The 15,014-nt window shown below is 36.9% G+C and overlaps 1 long non-coding RNA gene across 3 annotated transcripts; it reads left to right on the forward strand.

Moving 5' to 3' along the window:
* Nucleotides 1-872: 872 nt before the first annotated feature.
* Nucleotides 873-11,043, forward strand: LOC125272371. Of its 3 annotated transcripts, none has more exons than XR_007185824.1 (6): nucleotides 873-930; nucleotides 2,947-3,066; nucleotides 3,216-3,429; nucleotides 5,590-5,668; nucleotides 5,829-5,895; nucleotides 6,145-6,423. It is a non-coding gene; the product is annotated as an uncharacterized LOC125272371 (long non-coding RNA). The 3 variants fall into 3 exon arrangements; XR_007185823.1 differs by lacking the exons at nucleotides 873-930; nucleotides 6,145-6,423 and adding exons at nucleotides 2,069-2,298; nucleotides 10,158-11,043; XR_007185822.1 differs by lacking the exon at nucleotides 873-930 and adding an exon at nucleotides 2,069-2,298.
* Nucleotides 11,044-15,014: the final 3,971 nt, after the last annotated feature.

Raw genomic sequence — 15,014 nt, forward strand, 5'->3', positions numbered from 1 at the left:
GGTTACAGGGAAAGATGAGGAGTTGCTCTCTCCATCTCTCCAGGCCTTTTAGGTTGAGGCAGCTTCTTTACCACAACATGTGCCACATCATTCTCCTTGAGGGTTTTTTTTTTTGCCCCAGGTTGTCTTTCCTGGTGTTTTGCCTTGGCATGATGGCTTTTCTACAATGTTTATGACATTAAAAATAAAACATATGTAATGTAATATTACATTAAAATATTTTTAAGACTAAATTTGACTTGTGCCCCATGTCTCATTTTACCCCAAAGCATTTGTCTCACTTTACCCCACCACCACATTTTAGAAAAAAACGGTCTCTCTTAGCAATTCAGGCTAATCTTCAGCTAGCATCATCACATGGTTTTATATGTTGGTAGTTCATCAACATGTATGATATAAGTTTTTCTACCTGAATCATTTTGCTTTGGCACAACAGTTGATTAAGTTGACCGCAAGAAAATTTACTTTAACATGCAAAAAAATATTTTTGTGAAAAAAACATGCTTAGCACAGCACCATGAGGTCCTCTCCTTCATGGCCAAGGGGAAATGTGATGGGCTTGAAAACATAATTGTCACATAACCACAAATGTGTTCCGTTGCCGAGATAAAGGGGGTGTCTCACATTACCCGATGTCTCACATTACCCCACTCTCCCCTACAGCGAGGAGCGCTGGGAGCACAATAAATACTCTTAACTAAACTGCAGATGTTATGACAAAATATTTTTTCGAGAATGACGATCAGTGATGCACACTTAACTTCGATATTATGGAAGACACTGCTGGATTCGGTGGTCGAACGGTCCGTTGTCCTGTTTGAATAGGTCCAATAATATCTTACTGTACAACCACAGCTGCAGGAGGTGTTGATGTCGTGTGAAGGATCTTCAAACAATTACCATTTGAAGGATATTCATTTGAGGAAAACGGTAAGATTTGCATGTTTTCTTTTTAAAATACTTTGTCAGTGACGCGCCGTTTCGGACAATTGTATTTACACTGCAATAAATAAGTAGTCCGATCTGTTTCCACTAAAAATAGCCTATAAACGTCCTAAAAGATATGTTCACCTCATCAGCAAAACTGCAAATTTGATTTGAATGGTTTAAAACTATTAAAATACTATCTGGCCAGTGGAAATGAATGAATTAACTCTATCCTAAAACCTTTATCTGAAGTATTACAATTTTGTTTTTATGGATATTTTGATATATTTATTCTAAAACATAAAGAGGATATTGGATGATCTTTATCAATATAATGTGTGGCACAAATGGCATTTATAGTCCATATCTAATATTTTCCAATGTCTTGTACCTTTGACGGTGTTAACCGTGGTGTCACGTGGTTGGGAACGTGTATGCAGATGAGGTTATGCATAGTAAAACTAGGCGTCGTATGCTCCATATATGGTTATTTCGGGGAGGAGACAGGGTGGAGATGCACGTACGCACAATCTTCCGCTGACTGGGATTTATAAAGGGATTTGTGCGCAGGTTCTGGCATACGCATAGCCTGGGTGCCAGCCCGAACCCCGCCCACAACATTTTTTGGACGGGAAGTTCGGTCTGGACTCGATCCATTGTGGAGTAATTATGCTCGGCTCCCAGAAGGCCGAGCCAATCAAATTGCCAGGGCGGGCTTTAATCGATGATGGACAGGCTATCTGCGGTTACGTAACCACCCACGTCATCAAAGAGCGCTTGGGTTGAATTGGTTTTCACCAACGATGACTGCAGCTGGAGAAGTAAGATGTTTAGATTCCGCTATCACGTCTGTAATAAAAGAAATCGACAGCGCATTAATTTTAAAAGACGAACAAAGAAACGCAATCAAGGCATTTGTCGATGGGAAAGATGTGTTTGCCGTCCTTCCAACGGGATTCGGCAAAAGTTTAAGTACAAGTTCAACATACGTCACTTACTGCGTTGCTCTGATTGGTTGTAGGTCTATCCAATTGAGTGCAGAGTTTTTTTTTTTACTGGTTCGGTTAAGACACGCCCTATAATTCAAGTGCAATGGAGCAGTATCAGACTCACATTCTGCCTAGAATATGAGTATGACGAAGTCAGGCTAGCATACGCATGGTTTTATAAATTTGATTTTTTTTGTGCGTACGCAGAATCTAGCTTTTGCGCGTACGTACACTTTTAGTAGGGATCCTACGTACAGTTTTATAAATGAGACCCCAGGTCAGCAGCAATCATCTTGGACAGATGTCCGGGGCATCTTGCTGACATCTCTGACTATTTTCCTCTCCAGAGTTCTTGAAATCTTGCACTTACGACCACACCCAGGTTTGTTTCTTACATAATTTGTCTCCTTGTACTTGGCAATGATGCAACGTACAGCGGTTCTAGACACTGTGAAATGCTTGGAAATGGCAGTATAGCTTTCCCCCTTATCATGAGCCTCCACTATCTTCTTTCTTAGCTGAAGACTGATTTCCTTTGTCTTTGGCATGGTGAGTAAAAGTAGTCTCTCCCAATAATATGTTGAAGTGCCCTGTTCCTTGGAGTCCTTTTATGCTGATTAAATGCTCAGGTGTTGTTAGGGAGCCAGTTGACTGCACAAAGCTGTTTGATTAATTAGGTGTGTTTTGAAAGCAAAAATTCACATGGGGGCTAATATTTTTGACCACCCCATTTTCACTATATTTGATATATAGCAAGCCTAAAAATCATCAGCAAATTACATTACATTCACCTGTGTGTCATTAATTTGTTAATGTCTGTGTATATTAGGTCTGTACTTCAGGTGTTGTTTGTCAGTCGTTGTTCCTGTATGTGTGTTCCCAGATGATGCTCTCATGCCTTCTCTGTGTGGATTATGTTCCTGATTCCCTTATGTTTATTGCACTCTTGTTCTTGGATTGGATTATGTGTGATAATGTTTTTTTTTTTAATAAACTTGTGTGTCATGTCTCATGCCTGCTCATGTTACAGAAAGACTGACCAACCATGAATCCAGCAGCACAAATACCACGTCTCCGTTAGAAAGACCTCCCGATCGAGGACTATGTTCAATACTTTATTGAACTGGCTCATCTCACCAAGTTGGACACGGTATGTATCATGATTTTTTTTTTTTTTTTTAGAGGGGGGCTATCTGAGCCACTCAGTTCAGTCAAGCCACTGCACAACCCTCATTGGACTTTAGAATTTTACATTGACTTGACACTGTGACTGAGCGACTCTGCATTTTTACTGTGAAGGTCGCAGAGGAGGAACGCGACATTCCTGCTGTACCGGCCACACTGAGCCTCTTCAGGACATGACCACCATGCCCATTAGTCCCTTGCCATTCCATCACAAACTACATTTCCCATAAACCTTTGCCTAGACTCATTGTTGTGTGATTACATCCACCTGTGTCATCAAGACAGCAGCCTGAAAAACGAGCGCAGCTGGAAGAAAACAAAACTAGAGGTATTTGGCATTTTGTGGAAGGACAATGTTATTGCATACAGAAAGGCCTTAAATCTGCTAGATCTGCTTAAATTTCGACTCTCTTGGAATAGAACAAACACAACCCTGGATATTTATTTGATACAGTGGCTAAATTAATGAGAAATAAAGCTTTAACTTCAGAAGTTTATAAACATCACAGTAATAATGACTTTATGAATTTCTTTACTTGCAAGATTGATACTATTAGAGACAAAATTATAACCATGCAACCATTTACTACAGTATCACAGATGTCGTGCTATCTCCTGAGGAACAATTCCATTCATTCTTTGCTATAGGAGAGGAAGAACTGTCTAAACTTGTTAAATCATCAAAATCAACAACATGTATGTTAAACCCTAACTAAGCTACTGAAAGAGATGCTTCCAGAAGTCATAGATCCTCTTCTTAATATTAACAATTAATCATTGTCATTAGGATACATACCAAAAACCTTTAAGCTGGAAACCTCACATTAAGCTAAAACCTCTTGTGGAAAAACCGCAACTTGATCCTAGAGAGCTAGTTAACACTAACTCTAACACTAACTGCTCGGTTAGGTCTTCCTCGTCAGTTAGGTTAGGTTTGTTTTTTTTTTTTTTTTTTCATGTTTTTTTTTTTTTTTTTTTTTAACATTACTTAATGATGGAGATGTTTTGCTTGACTTTTGCTATGTTTACTGACAACATGTTTTATCATTTGTGGATAATGATTTTTATTTGTGATAATTTACCATGTTTTTTTTTTTTATTATTATTATTTTTTATTTTAGGTTGCCATTTTAAAATCTGGCAAGATGCAACAGATGAAAATTAGCCTGTTGGGCTAACTCTGGTGTATTTACAGTGTCTGTCTATTGATTGATAAGCACTGTCCCTATCAAACAAAAAAATTATAGTATCTGTAAAATTGCATTTCTCCGTCTTAAAAATATAGCTAAATTACGACATATGAACAAATGCTGAAAAGTTAGTTAATGCATTCATGGCCTTAAGGCAAGATTATTGTAAAGATCTACTCAGTGGTTGCCCTGTACGTTTAATAAACTCCAGCTAGTCCAAAATGCAGCAGCTAGAGTTCTTACTCCAGGAAGTATGACCATATTAGCCCGATTCTGTCAACACTACATTGGCTCCATATCAAACATCGCATACATTTTAAAATCTTGCTAATTATTAAAAAGCACTGAATGATTTAGCTCTTCAGTACTTGAGCGAGCTCTTAACACATTACAGTCCTTCATGTCAATTGCGATCTCTAAATTCTGGCCAGCTGATAATACCTAGAATATCAAAATCAACTGCATGTGGAGGACCATTTTCCTGTTTAGCACCTAAACTCTGGAACAGTCTTCCTAGCTTTGTTCTGGAAGTAGACACACTCTCTTTAAACTGGCATACACATAACACTTTGTCTGGCTATCACCAGACCAAGCTCAATTTAAAATTGAACATTGGTCTGGGGAGTCGGTATGCATTTTCTACTGCACGTGCCGTGACCAACGAGCATTATTCACGCAATTGGATAGTCCTTCAACCAATCAGATCAACGATCCGGGTGACATACTTTGCAGAGCGACGCGAAAACTCCAGACAGGTTTAGTTTGTATTGGTTTGTAGCATTCATCAGTGGTTTTCAGAAGCAGCAATGGCATCAAGCGATTTTTGCAGGTTTTGCAAAAAAAAAAAAAAAAAAAACAACATGAAAGTGAGTGGTATTTACACCCACTCGAGCGATTTGTTTGCTAAACTAAAGAAGTCATTCAGCATCATCGAGAGGTTAAAAGTTGGATTTTATTAAAAGATAGGTTAAAAGATTGGATTGACATTCGTGCTTGCCGTCGCTTCTTGTCATCGTGTTATACCCGCCAATAGCGAGCAAGGTGGATAAAGCCAGTCTGTGATTGGTTCCTGCAAAAGTGTAACAGAAGCAGTAGAAATGAATGTACAGGTTTCCAGACTGAGTTGCCGGGCGAAATCAAATTGCCGGCAGATCAGGCTGGGTTTACCCAGTCTACATAACACTCTCACATTTCTATAATTCACATCTGTTAAACCAGAACATTGGACACTTCCCATAACACCCTCACATACCAAGAATTGTGTCCACACTAACATTAGTCTCTCTGTTTATCCCGAGGTTACCATAGTCAGCCGTATCCGGTCCGTATCCAGATCAGATGGTGGACCTGCACCTATAATGGCATTGTCAATTACAGGTCAGTAGAACTTTGTTCCATATTTGCTAGTTGACTTGTCTATTCAAATGCAAATGTTTCTCTGCCATAAAAGGAATGCTTTCACTTCATTAATACAGTGCATGTTAATCATCTCATTTGTATAAGTGAGGTTATGTGTCTGCTTATAACCTTTTCTTAGAACTTAAGAAAATTCCAATGATATCAGAGACCACATCCAGTTCTTCACAGAAGGAGTCTTTAAAGTGGTGGGCAGAATTCTTTCACTATATTCTCTTTGATTGTTTCCATAGGGACATTACTTTCCACCTCTGACTTGATTGGTTAATGCAAATTACGTGATATTGACAGTGACTAGGCACATTTAGAGCGAAACCCAGATATCAAACAATCCATTACTTAAATACATTTTCTTGAATATTCAGATTTTCAAACAGATAGGGAATTATATTAATAATTTTGTATTTAAGTTCTAACCACACATTTCTCATTTTCAGATAGGATCTGCATTCTTTTGGTGAAATTGAGTCTATTCATCATATTCATCATTGAGATTTAACAGAAGATTTTATTCTTTTCAAGGCTTATAGAATTTATTTCAAAAGGCACATATAAAATGTACACATTATGTCAATTTGAAATTTTCACAGAGAAAGGAAAAAGAGATTTCATGGCATTTAACAAATCAAATATCTCTGACACTATGTAAATGATGCTTCTAAAGTCTATAAGATGACATTTAAGGAGATTTTCATAAATATTTATGTTATGTTTCATTGTGATGTATTTACATGAAATTATGGCACGATTTAAAGGGGACCTATTATGCCCCCTTTTATAAGATGTAAAATAAGTCTCTGATGTCCCCAGAGTGTGTATGTGAAGTTTTAGCTCAAGATACCCCACAGATAATTTTTTATATAGCATGTTAAAATTGCCACTTTTTGGGGGTGAGCAAAAACGTGCCGTTTCAGTGTGAGCTCTTTAAATGCAAATGAGCTGCTGTGCTCTGCCTAAGAGGGCGGAGCTTCAAGAGCTGATTCTCCGGTGTCAGGATTCAGTCAGGAGTCAGGACGCACTATAATGTCAGAAACTGCGAATATATGCTGCATGGAGATAGAACAGGTATAGTTTAGTTTAATTACAGTTATAACTTAAATTGTCGTCTTGTTTTTATCCACTATATCAGTACAAGCCAGTTTACTGATGAGATTTATAACGTTTATTGTACTTCACACAAAATATGAAGCGTCTGTTTTCACTCTAGAAAATCTCTGTAAGAGTTTAATAAAACACAGTGCAAGTGTGCATTAAAATATTATCCATAAACTCTCTCTCTCTCTCTCCCTTGCATTATCATCAACATACACAGCGAAGTAGCCTACACAGAAACACTTATTACAACTAACATTAAACAAATATATAAAGAAGACCTAAACTGGTAAACTTTATATCCGTAAATCAACTCCGATGAACTGTAATAAAGTGTACTGCCGTATCCAGTATCACTCTGGAAGTTGTAAGCTGGATCACAAACAGTACTGATTAACACAACCTCTGTTTTGTATTGTGCCTTTGTATTGACATTCGTTCACAAAGCAGTCCGGTGTGAAATGATTCGCGCAGACATAAACGAATTTTGTTAGAATTGAGGGAGCATTTTCTTCGAAAACAAAATTAATCCACCTCGTCTTCAGTGGCTCAGATTTCGGGAGTAAATGGAGAGAGCTATGTGGACTAATCCATCCAGCTACAGAACACCTAAAATGCTTGGCAGACATTCTCGTCAGTGCTGCAATGGCGGACTGTGTACAACTCGCTGTGAACTCGCTCAGGGCGGTTCTATGTTAAAACGGCAGTTTGTGGGTGGGGCCTGTGGCTAAAGTGACGTCACTGCCAGGAACCTGCAAACGGCTTGTTCTGAGACACTGCTTATGATTTATGGGGATTAAAAAGGAGTGGTTGGATTTTTATCATTATAGGGTGGTTGTGTACACACACTGCCAACATACATTTATAACCAAACATCATGCAAAAGTGAATTTTGCATAATAGGTCCCCTTTAAAGCTATTTAGTTAAAATACACTTAGGTAACACTTAACTAATGTTACCTCGAACTTCATTGTGAATACATTAATTAGCATTAACTAACAATGAGCAATACTTTTGTTACAGTATTTATTAAGCTTACTTAAAAATACAAATGTTAATTGTTAGATTGTGTTAGCTCAGGTCCAATAATATTAACAGATACAACTTTTGATTAAAAATGTATTAGTATATGTTGAAATTAACATGAACTAAAATTAATAAATGCTTTAGAAGTATTTTTCATTGTTAGTTTGATAACTAATGTAATGCATGCTTACTAATGTTAACAAATGGAACCTTATTGTAAAGTGTTATTTAGCTTAAATGAAAATATATGGCAAACCCAACATAATGATGATGCATATGTTTGTCAATGCATTGCATTTTATTCTGTTAAATATATTATAACATTCAATATTTCCCCAAAGATAAAAACACAACATAAATGCAAAGACTAAAGATTTTGGTTCAGCAAATACATTAATCAATTCTTTCCTGGGTGTACTGATGTTTTCTCTATACTGGTGATCTTTTCATTGTTTAAGCTGACCCCTGTTTTAATAAGTGTACATAGGTCAGATGGTCTGGCTTAAAGCCAGACCTCTGGAGCTTAATGGTGGGGGTGTGATTTGTAAAGCTATCTTCAAACACACACACACACACACATAGCTTTTTAGAAGCCTGTCTCTAGTCTGGGCCACCTGCCCTGTTTTCTTAATGACATGTCAAGGACTGCTATGATTAAATTGCCAATTCAGTCCACACACACACACTTGGATATGTGGTTTACGGGGACTCTCCATAGACGTAATTGTTTATATACTGTACAAACTGTATATTCTATCCCCCTAAACTACCCTTACCCCTAAACCTAACCATCACAGAAAACTCTGCATTTTTTTAATGGCTGGAGGTTCTGGCGTGGCGGTCCTGATAGCAATTAATTGTTTTCTTACAGTGCAGTACAATGTTTTTAAATTTCAATCTGTTTCTCTGTTTCATACAAATCTGTCACATGATTTCTGCCTAAGCACTTCTTTTGTGTTGCTTTGAAAAACATTGCATACAGGTTTGGAACAACACGAGTGTGAGTAAATAATGATAGAATTTGACAGATCTGTTCCTTTATTCCCAAATTACCTCAACTATTAATTATTATAACAAGCAATTGTACTCACTTTCTGCTCTCATGTCTTTCTAAAATGAAGCCATTTCTATGCTATTGTGTCCTACAGGAAGCTGGTGATCATTAGTAGTCTAGAAAGCAGAGGGTGCTCAGAGCTGTCTGTGACAAACAGTCTCAGGGGAGGACTTCCCTGTCATATACCCCAGAGCTCTTTTAACCAATACACCTGAGTCCACAGCTGAGCTTTACCCTCACAGTCATGACAAATCAGATGAAATGGCTAAATGAATTCAACGAAATGTTAAATTAATTCAACTAAACAGATACATGAATTCAATGAAATGTATAATGAAGGATCAAATGAGGTTACTGCAGATTCATCTAAACCTTTAAGTGTATTGGATATATAGAGGATGATGTTTTTATAACGTACTTCGGGATACCCTAGTTGGTTCCGCACCAAATGAACCGTAGTGGATCGATGCCAGACCCATAAAGTTGAGGTCTGGCAGGCGTCCCTGGAAAACACTCCCTGCAGTAGGTCTTTGCTGAAATACAAGTAAAATGATACTCCAAAGAGTTCAGCTGCTGCCTTTCACAACATAAATCAACAGCTACAGTCTGTAATTGAGATGTTTCGGGATAAATTAAAAGTGATTTTTATATAGCTTTTCTTTTTTCTTTTGTTCTAATGAAGAAGCAGGTGCATAAATTAAATAAAATATACATTGTATTATATATAAAAATAAAATATATTGGCTATATAAACACCCACAGATCCTTTAGTGAGAAAAGACTAGTCCATCACAGGTCACTGGTGTTAATGTAGCCTGTGTTTAGTCTTAACCATCCATTATACATCAATCAATCTCTGTCAGATCCCTCCCGCCCATCAGTTACACACTGACTGTGTCCGCATGACCCACATTACTTCTGCAGCTGACAGAAGCTGACTAATGTGATTTTTTGGATGAACAGGTTTTCATGATCATTCAATCAGAATAACACTATGAAACTTACTTTTTTCTCATATTATTTATTTGGCCTCACCACTCTTCTCAAATATATTCATTTAGGAATATATTTAAAATTTTAAATCAATGTGAACTGCTGTTCGCAAGCCACTCCAATAATGTGATATATTTCATATATTAGTAAAAAACTAAAAAAAAGACTGCAGTGGTTCAACCTTCATTTTATGAAGCGACGAGAATACTTTTTGTGCGCAAAAATGAAACAAAAATAATAACTTTATATAACAATATCTTCTCTTCTCTGTCATTCTCTTCCAGGTTCTACGTCAGAACGGCGACTCATTATTGGCCGGCTCCTCGTGCTGCTCATGCAAGGGCATAGATTTGGTTTCAACTTTGGGGGGGTTGAACATTGGTATGGTTGTATTGTATTGGGGGGGTTACCTCCCCCCCATCCCCCCCACAAACTACGCCCCTGTGCTCATGTGAACAGCAGCTTGCAAATACTGAGCCAGCGTTCTGATGTAAAACCTGGAAGCGCTGGACGTAAACAGTGTAAAAGAATTATCCAATAATAAAGCAAATTGAATCGAACATCTCCGATTTTTTTGTGTACGATATGCCAGCAGATTATGAGCACATGATTATCCTTCTAACTCAGTAACACTTACACATGTGTAGTGAAATGGTCCATAGGGTTTGAAGAATATACACAGTCAGTAGGGTTTGAAGAATATACATAAACATTATCAACTTAAACTGCAGGCTCACTAATGGTTTGTATAAATAAATGGTATAAATAAAAATAACAAATGCAATTGATTTAATTGAACTCTATTGACTAGTTGATAAATTGTGACCATAGTGTCACACTTTGAAGCTTTTGTAGGTGCTTTGATTCATTTTTACACAGTCATGCTGTCTCCCTCTTTATTCCGGGAAAGAAAGTTGTTATACTGAGCTTGCGTGATGCTCTTCTCTGTAATTTCGGCAAGGCCTTGTTCAATAATTCAGTCTAACATTTTCTCAGAGCACGGTGATTCAGGATCCCAGTGCACCAGCAAGCATCAGCTTGCCATTATTACGCCTCGCTGGACTAAAGGTAACAAGCATCCAACCCCCCAACTCACTAGAGAGAAAGAGTGAGAGTGAGGGAAATAGAGAGAGAATGACTCCCATCATTGCTGAAAATCCACCACCCCCTCAACTGAAAACTTCAGCTGTATGTTTGAAGTGGATGTGGGAGTGTAGCAGAAAAGAATGAGGCCCATTTGAGTGTTTAAGGTTGTTTTTTACATTAAGCTTTCTCGTCTTATACAGTATATCCGTATGACGTTATCAAGAAGACAATGATCCTCCTACAAGTAGTATCATAATGTCAGTAATATCATATATATGTTATAAAACAGACATTTTGGCACTCAGGCCTTTCACAGTGTATTAAAACGCACCCCACCCTGTCTTATACAGTAGATATTTCCTCAGCAATGATAACGTGCAAAAAATCATAACCAAACAAATAATCCTAAAAAATTACATACTGTATAAAGATATGTAATTATAACATGAAAAGCAAAATATACAATTGGGTAAGCATTGCCTAAACGTGGAAACATCAGAAATATGCTGTCAATATTGTTAGTCCTCATGATTCTGCTTATTTTAATGATCTTTGCTACTGTATTGACAAATAATAAAGTCAGAAAATAATCATGTGTCAACAGGAAACAGAAATGTTTATCTCCAAAGTTACTTCAACTCAGAAATTGATGCAGTACAATGATTTCAGTCAAAACATATGTAATACCAATGTAATAAATTATCAATAACACAACATTACAAGTACATAAGGTTCAGTATTGACTGTTAGAATGAAAAGACGCTTGAGGCACCTTTTGGGGTTTGTCAGACAGCCTCAGATGAACCATTGACAGTGTTTAGAGTTCTTGCAAGAAATTATAAATTCAATTTTTAACAAGTTCTTCAAATAACTGCTCAAGGTATAGCTCAAGGGTTCTAAAAGAACTATTTTGGGTTCCCCAAAGAACCTTTTAGTGAACATTTGTAAAATAACTTTTTTTTTCTTTGTGTGAAGAACATTTTAATAATCGTCTGAAGAACCTCTTTCCAGTAAAAAAAAGAGCATTTTGTGCAATGGAAAGGCTCCATTAATGTTAAAGATCTTTATGGACCACACATGCCAATAAAGAACCTGTGGGAACCCAAATGGTGCCTCTAGTATTGTTTCATTTTTACATTGTTGAATCTGTTGGATTAATGTGCCTCATTAGAGAGTGGGAACCAGTGAAATCAAAAAATTATTTTTGTCTGGTACTTAACATTGGATTAAACAGGATTGTGTACCTCAATTTCCCTCAAGGCCTGTTTTCACATACTTTTTTTATTTATTCATTATTTCACATCACTTTGTTTATTAGACTGGTTATTGCCACTTAAAATCTTTCTCAAGTGCCACATTCCCTCTCTCTCTCTCTCTTTTCTCGCACTAGTGGAACAGTACTTGACTGTAGAGCAGTTTCACTTTGTAATTATGCAAATCTGAATGATAAAGTTGCTGGGTAGAACATGCAGATGAAGCTGAAAACACCTCCAGTGAGAGATGTTTTTTATTGTTGTTCAAATTTCCAAACATTCTAAAATTGTTCGTTGCAAAAAATAGATGTTGCAGAAATTATTCTGCAGGGGAAACAATAAAGCTCAAGGCTTTTGAAGTGAACTGCACATATATTCCAAGAAACCTCAGATGAAGCATGATGTTGCCCTATTTGTAAAAGCTGTTCTGAATATACTAGCATCAGAAAAGTAACGCATTTAAACGATTTTTTTTGTTATATTTTGATGATATCTGCATGGCTTTACTTGTGGTGCAATACAGCCTGAGGCAGGTCAGCATAAGACCTTTATATAGAGGTAATGAATTATGCATCCATGTTAGAAGTAGGATCTATTTGTTATCTTAATGTGTCAGGGTAATTGAATACACCCAAACCACAACTCACTCATAATTCAGTTTAGACATAACTGTATGTCTTTTTTTATAATGTAATTGTCTTAGATTCAGTGTATGTATGGATCTCATTGCATGACTTACGACAGTATTTAGACACATTTATGCATTTTTCTATATGAAATTAATACACTTTTTCATACGTAATACAGCACATATAGCCTATTCGAGTGTTGATGCCCTTCACAACCTTAGTATCAAATTTAAATTTCTCTCTCATCCACCCACCTCCTCCCTGTCTCTCTTTTCCTCACACTTTTCTCTTTCTCACTCTCCTCCCCTGAGAAATCATACATTGGGACAGAAAGATTTCATGGAATGAAAAAGAAAGTGACACCAGCACAAAGAAATTCTTACACTTTTAATTTGATTTTGTCATTCTATAGAACACAAATCTCTCAAACAAACAAAATGGAAAAGGTACTGATCATTTACTGACGGGACATTATGTGTTACCCTAAAAAGGCTTGTCTTACCTTAAAAAGACACAACACAATGCAATGCATAATTTGAAATATAGCTAAAACCCCTGTGAAAACCCTTTCTTCATAATTACAGTATATTTGGCTCTATTTTTTTACAGACTTTTCTTAGAGTGCACATGGCAACAACAACAAAAAACTAGTGAATTGTGCTAAAGGGGCTATATTTGATTGGTAGAGGAAGCACTATTGATCTGACAAAAGATTAATGGATGTTCAGACTGACAGTAATTAAACTCTGTCAGCTCTGCTGTTGCCTTCATTACTAGACGTGAACACGCATACAAACACATTCTAGTTACTGAAAAGTACACACACACACACACACACCAAAACCCCTAGCTTCCACCAGCAGTCCAATTTATTTTCACAAATAAAACTGCCACCATAACAGTTTTAGCACATATAGAGTCATAAAATGTCGTGGCACATGTCAGATCACTGCATGGAATGAAGCCATAACACTTCCTGATAATGAAACTGCAGGAACAGGATTAAGAGCAGCTTTAACGTTGACAGATTTAAAATGCTTTTCATCAAAAATGTTATCATCAGCCAGTCCATCTGACTTGACAACTCCACTACATTAATGTTGACAAAGATTAAGTTAGCTAATGTTTAAAGGGATGCTCCACACAAAAATGAAAATCCTGTCTTCATTTTCTCACTCTCATGTCATTTCAAAACTGTGTGACTTTCTTTCTTTAAAGGTGCCGAAGAACATGTTTTCAAAAGATGTAATATAAGTCTTAAGTGTCCCCTGAATGTGTCTGTGAAGTTTCAGCTCAAAATATCCCATAGTTTTTTTTTTAATTATTATTATTTTTTAACTGCCTATCATTATAAATGCGCCGATTCAGGGTACGCGGCCCCTTTAAATCTCGTGCTCCACGCCCCAAGAGCTCGTGCTTGCCTATAAACACCATAAACAAAGTTCACACAGCTAATATAACCCTCAAAATGGATCTTTACAAAGTGTTTGTCATGCAACATGTCTAATTGCGTAAGTATAGTATTTATTTGGATGTTTACATTTGATTCTGAATGAGTTTGATAGTGCTCCGTGGCTAAAGCTAACATTACACACTATTGGAGAGATTCATAAAGAATGAAGTTGTATTTATGAATTATACAGACTGCAAGTGTTTAAAACATGAAAATAACGACAGTCTTGTCTCCGTGAATACAATAAGAAACGATGGTAACTTTAACCACATTTAACAGTACATTACCAACATGGTAACGAAACATTTAGAAAGACAATTTACAAACATCACTAAAAATATCATGATATAAATTATCATGTCAGTTATTATTGCTCCATCTGCCATTTTTCGCTGTTGTCCTTGCTTGCTTACCTAGTCTGATGATTCAGCTGTGCACAGATCCAGACGTTTTGCCCTTGTGTAATGCCTTGAACATGGGCTGGCATATGCAAATATTGGGGGCGTACATATTAATGATCCCGACTGCTACGTAACAGTCAGTGTTATGTTGAGATTCGCCTGTTCTTCGGAGGTCTTTTAAACAATTGAGATTTATATAAGAAGGAGGAAACAATGGAGTTTGAGACTCACTGTATGTAATTTCCATGTACTGAACTCTTGTTATTCAACTATGCCGAGGTAAATTCAATTTTTGAATCTAGGGCACCTTTAATGGAAC

This window comes from Megalobrama amblycephala, linkage group LG7 (genome assembly GCF_018812025.1).
Source record: "Megalobrama amblycephala isolate DHTTF-2021 linkage group LG7, ASM1881202v1, whole genome shotgun sequence".
In the NCBI taxonomy this organism is placed as follows: domain Eukaryota; kingdom Metazoa; phylum Chordata; class Actinopteri; order Cypriniformes; family Xenocyprididae; genus Megalobrama; species Megalobrama amblycephala.